The 15,659-nt window shown below is 35.1% G+C and overlaps 1 protein-coding gene across 1 annotated transcript in view; it reads right to left on the reverse strand.

Annotated features, from left to right (window-relative positions):
• The window catches only part of THSD7B (thrombospondin type 1 domain containing 7B), a 658,530-nt gene that overhangs the window by 387,045 nt on the left and 255,826 nt on the right, over positions 1–15,659 (reverse strand). The window lies entirely within an intron of this gene.

Consider the following 15,659-nt stretch of genomic DNA (forward strand, 5'->3'; position numbering starts at 1 on the left):
AAGTTCTCTTTGCTTATTAAAAGTGGTACCTACCAATCAGGAACGGCCCGCCTCTGTCTTAGGTCTCTCCCTGCCCTATGCTTACAGGGGCCAGCTTCAGATTATATCCAGTAAGCTCCTGGGGTTGCAAACCAACATCTGGATACAAGTTCTTTATCAGACTTGTGATATGCAAATATATTCTCATAGTCTATGTTTTCTCCCCCATTTTCTTAAGAGTATATTTTGCAAAGCAATTTTTTTAATTTTTAATTAAAACTTTAATTTTAGATCTAATTATGGATTGTACTTTGGTGTCATATCCAATTTCCTTTTAGGAAGACATATGTTCAAGAAGGAACAGAAAATACATTTCCTGCTACAATCAAAAAATGTGTTGAAATTTACATATTAGGACCTAAAATTTCATAATTGTGGATATTGTGACTTCTCCAACCAGCATGCCCTGGTGCATAAGTTTTTCACATTTGGTGCTAAAGCACAGCTTTTCCATGGCAAATATTTACTGCTATAACTAAGAGTTCAGCATTATAATATACTGTGATGCAATGGACATGAGCTTCTGGCTAAATCAACATTTATATAGTACCCAAACAGTATAATATACAGTCTATGAAGATGGCACTTTGTATTTTATAAGATTGTCCCAAATATCTAACACAATGTCAAGCACAAGTAGGTCTCAATAAATTCTGGATGAAGGAATGAATGAGAAGTAGAGGGAAAGATGTTCAGTCTATTTAAGGTATAAACTATATCTTATGCTTTTGTAGAAAGCACCCCAACCCGTACTCCTGACAGATTCCTGTGATAAGTCCATGTGGAGACATCAGGCACTAACTAGGAAACAATTCCCAAAAGTCAGGTTCTCAACCCCAACATTAACTGAGAAGCAGTATATCATAATGGACTCTGGAGTCAGACTGCTTGGGTTCAGATCCTACCTCTCCCACTTATTTGCCAATACTTAACTTCTCTGTGCCTCAGTGTCCTCTGTACAATAAGAACTTCTAGTTCATGTGTGACTGTGAGGATCACAGTAGCTTTTTCATAGCACTCCTATTTTCTTTGGTTAATGTAAAAAAAAAATATCATCTGATATATGCAAAGCCCTGAGCTGAGAACCTACAACATAATAGCTAATATAATAGTTATGATATAATTGTGATAGTAACATTTTGAAAGCTACAGACCATGGTGAACTATATTCATTCCAACAAATTTTTAAGCTTAGGCTTCTGGGAAGCTTGCCTTTGAATAAAGTATAAGAAAGGCAAGATAAAAAAAATAAGTAAATAAATAAAAAATAATAAAAGAAAAAAAGAAAGGCAAAATAAGTGTGCCTTTTTCTCGAGTTGGTATATCCCTCTTCTTTTCTGTTTGAATTACATTCCTGCTACCATAGGAACTTTAATACCAGTTCTTCTCTTCAGACCTTGCATAATTTGGGATCTATGAAGAATATGTCAAGTTCACCAACATCTTTTAAGGTTTTTGTACTAGAGAACAATTCTACAAAATCGCAACATTTTAAAGCAGTCAAATATCCCTGATTTTATTATTCTCAGAGGACAACCATAATGTTTTCCTTTAAAAAGCATTGTTGATGCCATTTATGGTACTTGATCTCCTGGCTGTTAAACTGTTCCTATTCGATTTTGCAGAACATGGCAGGTGTCTAATGACTACTTTTCTACCTTATTGAGGAAGAATCATAAAACATCAAACCACAAAACTACACTGAAGGTTTGCAGTGTTGGACTTGTAGAGAATCATGCAATATCATTTTCTCACCAAAATGTTGCAAATTAATTAAGATCCTAAAATAGTGACTGTATACGCTTTTCCAATTTGCTTTACAAACTCAGTTCAGATATAGGATTACAGTACCATAGACCAGAGGGCACACACATTGATGCTCAGAATATGTTCCATTATCCATCAGAATTGGAGATCCAACAGAAAACAGAAAGCTTTTAAAAGCTTAGTTCAGTCTCTCATAAAGCCAGACAAATGAAAAAAAAAAAAAAAAAACAAACTCTGAATGAATATTAGGTAGATAATAATTAGAAAAAATGGAATATTAAAAGGTGAGCATTAAAGGTTTATTAAAGTTCTTAACCAAGTCAAGCTGATGTCAGGTGAAAATATGCAGGTATGACAAATAAAAATGTTTTCACCTAGATTAATTACATGGATGGTATGAGGTTGATGAATATATGGATTTCCACTATTACAATTTTTATGTATTCTACCTCAGTAATATCGCCTTAAGATTGATATTGAATCTCTCAGCAATTGAATGGATTCTAAAGTAGAATAAACCCTATCTCTATTTGTCTATCTTCCCCAAACTGATTTACTAGTTATAATGACAATTCAATTTAGCACTGTCATTTTTCCAACCAATCTCAAATAGTTCAAAAAAAGCCAATAAATGAAAACTTAAGTAAAGCTTAAAATATAAATAAAATGTAGCTGAGATATTTCAAAACAGAAGGGTGAATTTAAGCAAACATCCAAACATCACTTTATATCATTGCCGAATTCTCCTCTTATGCCAAATATTGCATAAGAGTAACTGTGACATTTGATTCAACCTGTGTACTCAAAATAATAAAAGCTGAATACAGACACTTGAAATCTATGTACTCCTTTTTCTTCTGCAGTGAGACCAAAAAGAAACATGTTCTTATTTCATGAAATAAATATTATTTTATTGGATGTCTGCTTTACTTAAGAGGTTAAATCTTTAATTAGATCATTAATAATTAAGTTGACATTTACTGCCTGCAAGGCATGGTTTCTTTGGAAGCAATTTAAGAACGTGAGATATTTCTGATCATTTATCTTATTCTAACTGGCCCACTGGTTAGAAGAATAATTTTCTAATTCTTCTAGGCAGTTAAACTAGCACTTATTAGGTTATTTGTACATAGGCACTTTTTTCCTGAGACGACATAAATGAAGGGAAACATCTGCTCAATAAATTTAAAGTTGTGGAATGTCTTAAGTCTTTAACCCATTATATTGCTTGCTTGACCAAAGAAAATGATATATCTCATGCATTTCTGAATCCCCGTTGCCTAGAAGAGTATCTCCCTCATAGTAAGTATTCAATGCTACTCGAGCTAATTGAACTAAAGTAACTATAACTGAGCTAAAGAGATGTTTAGAGTCTGAGACATTTCTGACACCCATAGAGCTGGCACAAACTGAGGAAATTTTAAAATGGTTAGGAATGTACTAACATTCCTATATCTGAATGAAGTTCTACTACTATGAGTAAATACATTAGTTTAGAAGCAGAAAATCTTGGGTTTGAATTCTGGCCAGTCCTTAATAGTTGTGTGCCACTGGATAAGTTCGTTCAATTCTTTACATGTTGGCTTCCTCATCTAAATATGTGTATAAGGATTCTTACCAAGATATCACAGGAGTTATGTGATGATTCAGTGTGATAAGACTGAAGTAACAGGCATACAGTAAGTGTTCAATATGTTTTGGTGATGATGATGATGACGATGTCAATGGCAATGACAATGTATGTCTACCAACCTCTATTAATGCCTTGATATCTTGCATAAGTTCATTGTAGATACCTACAATCGAGTCTGATAAAGTCTGAGAAACAAACAGGGTTCTAGAGGGGAGGGGGGTGGGGGGATGGGTTAGCCTGGTGATGGGTATTGAGGAGGGCACATTCTGCATGGAGCACTGGGTGCTATACGCAAACAATGAATCATGGATCACTACATCAAAAACTAATGATGTAATGTATGGTGATTAACATAACATAATAAAATTTTTTTTAAAAAGACTACTTTAGCATAGGAGAAGATTAAGAAGGAATGTGGAAAACAATGGGCATACCATAAGGCATTTATGGAAAGCCTTGTGAGGCATCATCTGATTTGTCAGTTTGTTTGCTTTGGCAGTGGACTTACTTGTCCAGGATTTTTATTTTGCTTGGGGTAACATTCCACTAGCATACATGCCCTCAGGGGTAGACTCTGAGAAACAATGCTGAATAGCAAGAGAAACATGTCAAATAGAAACTTTTGCAACAGGGGCTCTCATTTAGGTAATCAAAAATGACAGAAAGAGACAAGAGAGGATAACAGAAGATTCAAAAAAGAATAGTTAAATTTTCATCACACATACCTTGGAAGACATAGGAACAAATTTGCCCTGAAGGAGTTGGGGGAGGTAACTTAGATAGTGCTATCAGAGCATCTGTAAAAATATGAACACTGCCATGGGCAGTGAGCATCTGCTCACAGACCTGTCCTCATGTGACTTTCCAATCTAGTTTGTGGAGATGAGCCAAAGCTCAGGAAACCACATTTGCTTTCCCTGGGAAATTTCAAAAACTGTGAGAGCCTAATCATCAACCTGTTCTATACATCAAGCCAAAGCCAAGCTGACTAGCAAGAGCTTGCTGGGTATGAACCCATCCTTGGACATTTGGGTAGCATGGTGCACTTTGGTCCAACTCAGAAGTAATTGTACATCACTTACTGCCAGACTGTGCCAGAGGTTCCTATAATTTCATATGTATGAAATGTCAGCAATGTGGAAAAGGAAATCTGTTCAGTTTCCCTCATTCATTGCTTTACCTAATATCTCAGGCCTGTGAAAATGTCAATCTATTCTTCCAAACTAATATATGTAAATGTAATAATTTGCCTCAAAATACAAAAAGGCCCAGAGTTATAGAAAGTAACACTGTTTCTCTTAGAAAATATTCTTCAATTCTCTTCACTATTCAGTTACGATGGAAGAGAATATCCTGACTACTGCTTTTTGGCAGAAATTTTTATACTGACGTGTGCAGAGGAATAAGTATGTAAACAGAGAAAAATATTAAAACTTTCAATGTTAATCTATATTTTAATACCCAAGCACATCTTGACAAACTTTCAAATACAGAACGCATGAAATTCATAAAATATATATAAGTGGGATTGCATTACTGTTTCTAATTTATTTTCCCCCTCAACAAAATTCTGCCTTTGAGTTCTTATTTATTATGCCGTTTATTCAATTGAGTACCTAGGCAGAAAATACAATAAAGCTTTGCTAATTTCATAAAATATTGAAACACTGACACTGCAAATAGAATTTCACTATCTTTATGTACTTCTGGGCCTATCTCACAATTTAATCTAAAAACCTAGTTAAGGAATGCATAATTTCCTAGACCCTTATTCTGATAAATTACATTCAGCATCTCAGAAAAATATTCATATTCAGAAATAGCATTTCTACTTGTTCAAAAGTAGTCAAAGAGCTAATTCACAAAGACTAAGAGATTAAAGAAGACAACAAATGTGGTCAATGTCTTGACATATTTCTTCTTAAGTGTGTCTCCTATCCTCTTGCAAGGTTTAAAATTGAGTTGAAATCTTGCCAAAGACTACTTCTAGGTGGTCATGTTTATTAGGGAAGCATTTGAAACCTTATTGTACTGTCCTAACTTCCTAATCATCAGATCTCCTTTTGCTCCTGAGGCGTATGGAGCTCTCCAGGTCAGCACACTCCTCCCTACATTCCAGAAGGCAAACTCCTTATTCCAAATAACTCCTCTCTCTAGAGGGACTTCACTATTAGTTTTCAGAACTCATATAACCTTTTTGGAATCCTTAGCTTTTGTAGAAAAGGATGAAAATAATTTCAGTTAAAATGCTTGTATCTCTCTTTACTTTTTATCAAAGCCAGGACTTCAAAGACTTGCATATATGTTATATACCTTGCTAGAGATGCTTATTAGAGTTCATATTCTTATTTTAATAGCTGGATTTGTTCCATGTTCCCTGATTCAGCAACCTTATCATCCAAATGTAGAGAAGATGGTAAACGGAAGGAAAATCCAGGTAAAAGTACATAAATAGGTATAATAACAATATCAAGAGCTTCTTATTTCTTTTTTTTTCCTCTGAGGGACCAGCCTTTATTTTGCCTTGTAATGCCTACATGTAATAATTTTTTTCTAATATTATTTTTTAATGATTATATTGTTAGATTTATTTTTATTTTATCTTATTAATTCAAATAATTAACATATATTATTTGTTTCAGGGGTCCAGGTCTGTGATTCATCAGTTTTATATAATACCCAGTGCTCTCCCTCTCTGGTTTCATCTTGTTTTATTTTTAATTCTCTTTCATCTTTAATTCTCTCATCTTTAATTCTCTTCCCCTAAAAGCTTCTTATTTCTTAAAAAGAAAAAACACCTACATGGGAAAAGCATATATACTACCATTTACACATAGAATCTATGAGATAAGGTTATTAGCTAGAATCAGAGCCTTCAACTTAGTATTTTATTTCTTTTCCTCCCACTTGAACCACACTGACATGCAAATTCTAACTCCGAATAAAATATATTATTATTATTATTATTATCATCATCACATGAGACTGAATTTACTATAAAAGAAACATTAAAAATATCCTTTTTGATATTAAATCCATGTCAATAGTCTTCCTTGTTTCTCTTTCTATTATGTTAACTTGATTTTCCAAACATTCCAGGAAGCAAAATACAGTTATCCTGTTAAAAACAAAAGCATACATATTCTCTAAAGGGTATGTGCAATACATACATATATATGTCTGTTTTCTTAGGTGTATATCTGATATATCCACATTTATATCAATCATAGTAATTATACACAACAAAAATAACTTTAAAAAATGCTTTTCTATAGCATTTGTTTCAGACATTTCAGACATTATGCTTTGATGACACATGTGAGCAAATAAAACTGGCTGAGGTCTTTGATTTAACTTTGGTTTTTAGTCTAACTTTTTTTGTTTATATACATGAAAAAGAGAAGATGAGACTTTTGACTATACTTTTAAAAATTAAAAATAATCTAGGGGTTCCTGAGTGGCTCAGGCAGTTAAGCGTCTGCTTTCAGCTCAGGTCATGATCCCAGAGTCCTGGGATGGAGTCCAAGTCCGGGCTCCTTGCTCAGTGGGGAGTCTGCTTCTCCCTCTCCCTCTGCACCTCCCCCCCAGCTCATGCTCTTTCTCTCTCTCTAATAAATAAACATTTTTAAAAAGTTAAAAATAATCTAATTTGGAACAGCACTGATATTAATTATAGAGCCTATTAAATAAATGGTGATCCTAGATATTAAAACCATAAACAGAACCTGAATCCACGGCTTCTGCATATTAAAACTCCATCCTAATGCAATAAGCGGATTCTAAAAATTTTGCTCACATATAATACAGATTTGCATTACTGTGTGGTTAATGGAACGACTGAGGTGTGCCTGGGCAGTTAGGTAGCTGGGTGTTCCCAAATCTGGCTCTGTGGTCCAACTCTGCCTGCCATTTACCATCACCTGATGGCTGGTGTCTATTTTGGTTTATATGAGGATGAGAACAACTCCAGGTCTTAAGCCTGGCTGAGATTTCCAGGAGGAAGATCGAGATTTCAAAATGGGGCTGTTAGTGTTGGTTTTGTCAACCCAATCTGACTGGAAGAATACTGGGGATGAAGGATCCATTCTCTGTTTCTCTACGTGAGTTTTTGTTTTAGATTTAGTAGATAATTACATATACTATGTATAATACATGTGATCATCTGCTATTTTATATGCTGTATCATACTATGTATGATGTATCAATTATGTATGTATCAACTATATTAGAGCATAATATAAGCTATATTATAGTACATACTATATAAACCTAACATTAACTTAATGTTATAATCTAAAAATACATCTTATATATAACCTTATATTATACAGGTTAGTCTAATTTTAAATAATATCAAATATATAATATATAATATACTATATATTATGCTATTATATATTATAATTATCTGCTAATTTAGTAAGAAATTCAAGTGGAGGGAGAGAGTTGGTGATGTACAGCACCAGATATAATGAAGATTTGTCAGCTATATATCAGATATTGGGTATCTACCTATCTCTCTATCTACCTACCTACCTATGTCACTGGAAAATAAATTTTAAAAGTACTCATAGAAAATTTTGAGCGCTTATGTGCTCTGTCAAAGAGAAGCCAGAGATGGACAGTAGTTAAAACAGTAAACACTGAATAAAGTAGTCTTGCAATAGTGGGGGAAAGAAACTTGCATACAGAACTGGGCTGAGGTCTGAATACAACAAGGAAAAATGGAGATTTATAGCCAAGGAGCGGAGTGGGAGCTGGTGGATAGAAAAATTACTAAAAAGATAATATAATTCTTGTTAAACTGACCTAACAGAATCTTCCTGAAGACAAGCCAGGATGATCAGATATCACCTGGGGGAGGATGGAAGACGAGGAATCTGGTCAGATATCAATCAGGTATCAAGTGTGGGGATTCTCTGTAAACTGACTGAGCAGGATTCCTGCTAACACTGGACTCTACGAAGATGGAGCCTGAAGTCCAAGGTGGGGCCTAGCTGAGAAGAGGGCTCAGATAAGCCTCACTAAACTTGGCCAAAGAAAGAAAAAGAAAATCTTCATCGGCTCCTAATATGCTAACAGTCCGCAGTGTATTTGGAATTACCTCACAGCCTACTTCAAATTCAGGCTTTCAAAGCTACTACATACTTGACAAGGTTTCCCTACGACTGTTTGTTTGGCATACAGATGTTAACTTAAGGAATTTGGAACAATTTCTGCTAAGGCAAATGCCACAAATCTGGGTCTGAGTTGAACTACATTCTTGTCCTTGACCCTTTACTCAGGTATCAACTATCAAGGAGAATATTCTAGTTCTTATTTTGATTCCTAGGCCATAATTTTGTATCACTTGCTATTCTCTCCCAGGCCTTCTCTTCATAGCATCTCAGTCTCATCCCTAGGGCTGTCCTCAATACTCAGTGCATCTTTTTACATATTCACAGACTTAGGTCTCATCTTGAAAATACTTTATATTCATGATTGACTATGGAATGCCCTGAGCAATATAATTTCTGAACTAAAAGTCACAGGACAAATGTGATATTCTTTGGGTAGCAAAGAAAACACCAACATAGAGATGAGGCCTACCTTAAAGAATTTGTTATTTCCCTATCAGCTCTCAGTACGTTCCACTCTGAAAGTCACTGGTCTCTATTCAGACAAATTTGCTTTAAAATTTGCTTTAAAATTATGCTACATGCTGTTTCTCTTGGATACATTTTCAATCACCCAGTTTGACAAAAATATTGACAAATCAAATTAGACCCTAAATAATTTTCAAGCATTTTCAAATTTTGCCAAATATTGGTAAAGAGTTTCCATATGAAGGCTTTTCATAATTCTGATAAGAATAACTAATGTAACATTGTGTGTCAACTATACTCAAATAAAAACAAAATAAGTTGAAAATAAGAATAACATTCATTTAAGTGTCTCTGAAATGCTAGTAAAGACATGCCTTTGAGAATAAAATTAATAAAAAGTCCACTAATCACAGACTGAATTCAGGAAAACCCACCTATAAAACTATGATATCTGCTAAAAACAGATGCTTAAAACTGAACAGAATCAAAACTTAAAGAATCCAAGAGTGACATTGTTTTACATAGAATGTAGGTTTTAATTATTTGATAAGATAAATATTTAACAAAATTGCTGACTTTTCAGGCACATGTTAGAATATATCACTACAAATACTGTTGTGATTTTATATTCATGTGGGGTTTTATTTTTGTTTTTGAACTGATGTTAGATTTCCTTTTTTATTTAGCTCCAAGATGACAAAATCTGCTCCTATTTTTCTCAGCATGGTATACTCATTCCCACACTGAACCTAGCACAGAATATGCACTCAATAATTACCTGTTGAATGAACAGAGGCAAGCTTAACAAGGAAGGCTGATTTTATCCCAGCTTTGTTGAGGTATAATTGAAATATGATATTGTGTGAGTTTAAGATATACAATGTGATGATTTGATAAACATATATATTGTAAAATGACAACCACAATAAATTTAGTTAACACATACTTCACCTCATATAATTCCCATTTTTGTGTTGTGGTGGTGGTGGTGAGAACATTTATGATCTTTTTTCTTAGCAATTTTCAAGTATACAGTACAGTATTGTCAACTATAGTCAACATGCTGTACATTAGGTCCCCAGAACTTATTCATCTTTTTTTTTTTTTAAGGTTTTATTTATTTGACAGAGAGAAAGACAGCCAGAGAGGGAACACAAGCAGGGGGAGTGGGAGAGGGAGAAGCAGGCTTCCCGCGGAGCAGGGAGCCCAATGTGGGGCTTGATCCCAGGACCCTGGGATCATGACCTGAGCCGAAGGCAGACGCTTAATGACTGAGCCACCCAGGCGCCCCAGAACTTATTCATCTTATAACTAAAAATTTGTATTTGACTGAGAGTTCCTTATTTCCTCCACTCCCCAGTCGGGGCAACCAGCATTCTACTCTCTGTTACTATGAGTTTGGCTTTTTAGAATCCACATATAAGTGAAATCAGTCATGTAGTATTTATCTTTCTCTGTCTGACTTAATTCACTTAGCATAACGCCCTTAAACTCCATCTGTGTTGTTGCAAATGTATCAAGAAGTGGGGTTGCTGGACACACGGTAGTTTTATTTTAATTCTTTGAGGAGTTTCCATACTGTTTTCCACAGTGGCTGCACCAATTTACATTCCCACCAACAATGCAGACATTTCTCTTTTCTCCACATCCCTTCCAACACTTGTCTCTCGTCTTCTTGATGATGGTCACTCTGATAGGTGTGAGGTGATATCTCATTGTGGTTTCAATTTATATTTCCTTGATGATTAGCGATGTCAGCATCTTTTCATGTATTTGTTGGCCATTTGTATGTCTTCTTTCGAGAAATGTCTGTTCAGGTAAGTCCTTTGTCTATTTTTTTAATTGGATTATTTTTTTAAAGATTTATCTATTTATTTGAGAGAGAGAAAGAGCAAGGGGTGGGGAGCGGCAGAGGGAGAGAGAGAGTCTCAAGCAGGCTCTGCCCTGAGCAGGGCTCGATTTCACAACCCTGAGATCATGACCTGAGCCAAAACCAAGAGTCAGACGCTTAACCAACTACACCAGCCAGGTGCCCCTTAATTGGATTATTTTTATTGTTGTTATTGCCATTGAGTTGTATGAGTTCCTTATATATGTTGGATATTAACCCCATATCAGATATATGGTTTGCAAATATTTTTTTCCTACTCACTAGCTTGCTATTTTCAATTGGTTGATTCTTTAGCTGTGCAGAAGCTTTTTAGTTTGATACAGTCTCACTAACTGACTTTTGCTTTTGTTGCTGATACTTTTGGTGTAAAATCCAAAAGACTGTCAAGACCAATGTCAAAATCTTTATTTTGACATATATTTTCTTCTTGGGGTTTTACAGTTTCAGATATTACATTTAATTCTTTTTAATCCACTTTGAGTTAATTTTTTTTAATTTTATTTATTTATTTGACAGAGACAGAGATAGCGAGAGCAGGAACACAAGCAGTGGGAGTGGGAGAGGGAGAAGCAGGCTTCCCCCCGAGGAGGGAGCCTGATGTGGGACTCGATCCCAGGACCCTGGGATCATGACCTGAGCCGAAGGCAGATGCTTAACAACTGAGCCACCCAGGCACCCAACTTTGAGTTAATTCTTATGAGTGGTATAAGACAGGGGTCCAATTTCATTCTTTTGCATGGGAATATTCAGTTTTATCAACACCATTTATTGAGAGACTGTCTTTTTCCAATTGAGTTTCTTGGTTCCATGTCAATATTAGTTGACCTTATATGTCTTGGTTTATTTCTGGGCTCTCAATTCTGTTCCATCATTCTATATGTCTGTTTTTATACCAGCATCATACTGTTTTTTTTTAAAGATTAATTAATTAATTTATTTGAGAGAGACAAAGAGAGAGAGAGAGCATGAATGGGGGAAGGGGCAGAGGGAGAAGGAGAGAAGACTCTCACTGAATGCAGATCCTGTCATGGGGCTCCACCTCACGACCCTGAGATCATGACTTGAGCCAAAATTGAGTCGAAGGCTTAACCAACAGAACCACCCAGTCCCCCCAGCATCATACTGTTTTAATTGCTACAGCTTTATAATATAGTTTGGAATCAGGAAGTGGGATGCTTCCAGCTTTGTTCTTTGTCAAGATTGTTTTGGTTATCTGAGGTCTTTTGTGGTTCCACATAAATTTTAAGACTGTTTTTTTTTTTCTGTTTCTGTGAAAAATGCCATTGGAATTTTGATAGGGATTGCACTGAATCTATAGATTGCCTTGGGGAGCATGGGCATTTTAACAGTATTAACTCTTTTGACCCATGAACACAGGATAGCTTTCCATTTATTTGTCTTCTTCAATTTTTTTTCATCAATGTCTTATAGTTTCAGTGTATAAATGTTTCACTTCTTTGGTTAAATTCATTCTTGAATATTTTATATTTTTAATACTATGGTAAATTGAATCATTTTATTTTGTTTTCAGATAGTTCACTGTTGTGTACAGGAATGCAACTGATTTTGTATATTGATTTTGTATCCTGAAACGTCACTGATTTTATTTAGCAATTCTTTTTTTTTTTCTTAAACTAGGTTCCACACCCAGTGTGGAGCCCAGTGTGGGGCTTGCACTCATGACCGTGAGATCATGACCTGAGCTGAGATCAAGAGTTGGATACTCAACCAAGTCACCCAGGTGCCCCTCATTTATCAATTCTAACAGTTTTTTGGATGAAGGCTTTAAGATTTTCTACATATAAGATCAAGTCATCTGCAAAGAGAGGTGATTTTACTTTTTGCTTTCCAATTTGGATGCCTGAAGGCTGATTTTCAATCCTTGATTTTCTTTTCATAATCTAATAATATGCAGGTGCTCATGTAAATTCCATGAAAGACACTTTAAAATAATAGCCATAATTACAATGACAAAAATAACAAAAAAATAAACTTGTGGAGCACTGTTAAGTGCTGTTTATCAAGCAACTTCCTACACTGTGAATCATACATTCCTCACCACAGGTATTAGTAGAGATATTAATAGCCTTATTTTGACAAGGAATCTGAGGCACAAGATTAATTGGGTTGTCCCCAGTCAGCCAACACATGATAGAGCCACATCTCAAACACAGGTCTTTCTACTAAGATCATGTATAAATTCTATACTAAAAGTTCATCTAAGTAATTAAGGTACATCATTGTAATATTAAAATAAAATGTTAACAATAAAAATTACATAATGCACATACACTTGCTAAATAAGTTGATTTTTTACATTTTTCATACAAAATTCTAGCTTTATTGAGAAAATGTTGAGTTTGAGACATCCAAAGCACAGCTATGACCTATTCCTGTGTGTATGTGTGGGGATGGTGTGTGTGTGTGTGTGTGTGTGTGTATTGTGAGTGTAGGGTGGGCAGAGTCTGGGTGAAGAAAGAGACAAGCAACCTGGGCTAATAGTTTTAAGTGGGCTATGTGCTATTTCTCAATGTCAAATTTTATGAGCAAAAATATCAAACAGTTGGACCATAATATACTCTATCTTAAGGGTAGTATCTATATCTGTTTATGCAAATCTCACCTCCTGAGCTGAAGTGAAAGATGTCTGAGGTCATTTGGTACCTGTGAAACATTGAATGCCTGGGAAGTACCTTGCTATAATAGGTTCTCAATGAATGTTCACCTTCACAATCTGCTGATTGATCTCCAAAAAGGAAAAGTAAAAAAAAAAAAAGCTAGGAAAGAATTAACCTATGTTCCTGCAATCAATGGTATCAAAGTTTCAAAGAAACAGCTATAGTTTCAATAAATTCTCCTTTTCTCCCGAGATATATTATTCTAAAAACCCCTAAGAATAAATGAAAAATAGATAAGGAGTTCAAAACCCATACGACATCCAAAAGCTTGATATACCTAGAGGGCTAAATTCTATCTTCTGAAATAACTTTTTTTTTAAGCTTCAACTAGAACATAATCTCATTAAATGACATAATGCAAAAGTGACCATAAAAGTTGTACAAGAGAAATATTAAACACTTTCAGAAGAAGTTAATGTTTATTGCTATAGTCTTTGATACTCCTCTCATCTCTACTTAAATGCTGTTTAAATGTATTACTATACATCAAGCCAAGTCAGCGTAGTAAGTTCTTATAAAATTCTCCCACTCAAAGTTCATAAAGATTTGACAATGACTTACAGGTATTTTACAGAGATTTATTCTTGAACGTTTTCAATGTTTAACTTGAAAAGAAAAAAATAGAGGCTCCTACGTGACTGTAAGAGCAAGTGCTTCAAATCAGCTTCAACAGGGGATTTTAAATAAATGCATATATTTTAACATCATTTTACAGAATACCTCTTTTCCCCATGTATCTCTGCACCAATTATGCAAAAATTTTTTCCAACTACATAGGGCAGAACTCTTTAATATTTTATGCCTATGTGCTTAGACATGATGTACTTATGCTTATCAATTACTTAGTGGGAATAGCTACTTAAATGTCAAAAAGTGAAGGGTTGATAGACTATGAAGAACTTAGATGAGCAGCATCATTGAAGAGAAAAATGAACAGCATGCTGTGTTAGTTTGTTCAGGCTGTCATAAAAAATTACTACAGACGTTGTAGCTTTAAACAACAGAAATTTACTTTCTCACAGTTCCGCAGGCTGGAAGTCCAAGATCAAGGTGTCAGCAGGCTTGGTTTCTTCCGAGGCCTCTCTCCTTGGCTTGAAGATGACTTTCTTCTCAATTGGGTCCTCACCTCCCTGGTGCTTCTGTGTGTCCAGATTCCCTCTCCTTACAGCGACACCAGTCAAAATGGATTAGGACCCACTCTAATGGCATTATCTCAACTAATCACTTCTTTAAAAGTTCTACCTCCAAGTACAGTCACATTCTGAGGTGCTGAGGATTAAGACTTCAACATATGATTTTTGGGGGGAATACAATTCAGCTCACAACACATGCCAAGTTACTGTAACTGTAGCATTTCTACAAATTCAGGTAATACCTGGTAACTTACTCTATCTTCCATGTTAGAATTGCAAGGAAATCAAGTAACTGTTTGGGCATTATCGTAGTGATGTGATCATTTGCAGAATCCAGCAGTACCTAGTTCAATTCTTAAATCTGAATATCAAACAAATGAGTTTACATATACGAGTGGATTTTTTTTAGTTGTTATTTAAATTCTAGCTAGTTAACATACAGTGTAATATTAATTTCAGGTGTATGACCAGATTCTTAAAAGAGTTACTAGGTATAATAGTAATTACATTATTTCCAGATAAGCAATGTAATTGTAACGTGTTTGGCCACAAATCCGGCACACTGTGGGACCTGGTACTTGTCACTGGTGAAAAAACTGAGCCCATTCATCCATTCATGCATTTTGTTATCCATTTATGTTTAATAGGAGAAAACATCTTGTGTTAGGAGTTATGGATTCAAGAAGAACTAAAGCATGTTTCCTGCCTTCAAGAGGGTCAGACTCTAGTGGAGTCAGCTATGTTCAATCAGTGTTACAGTATTTGAGAATAGCAGTGATGGCACAGAGGGCATGATCAATAACATGTGCAGAGATAGGAAGAAGCTTCACAGCACAGTCAAGGGACTGAGGTTTGAATGGATAGGAACTCACTGAATTCCAGGAGAAAATTACACAGTCCAGACTTCTGTCCTTGAGTTCATATCCCCTCACC

The sequence above is a fragment of the Leptonychotes weddellii genome, chromosome 3 (genome assembly GCF_054177405.1).
Source record: "Leptonychotes weddellii isolate Sample4059 chromosome 3, ASM5417740v2, whole genome shotgun sequence".
Classification (NCBI taxonomy): Eukaryota; Metazoa; Chordata; class Mammalia; order Carnivora; family Phocidae; genus Leptonychotes; species Leptonychotes weddellii.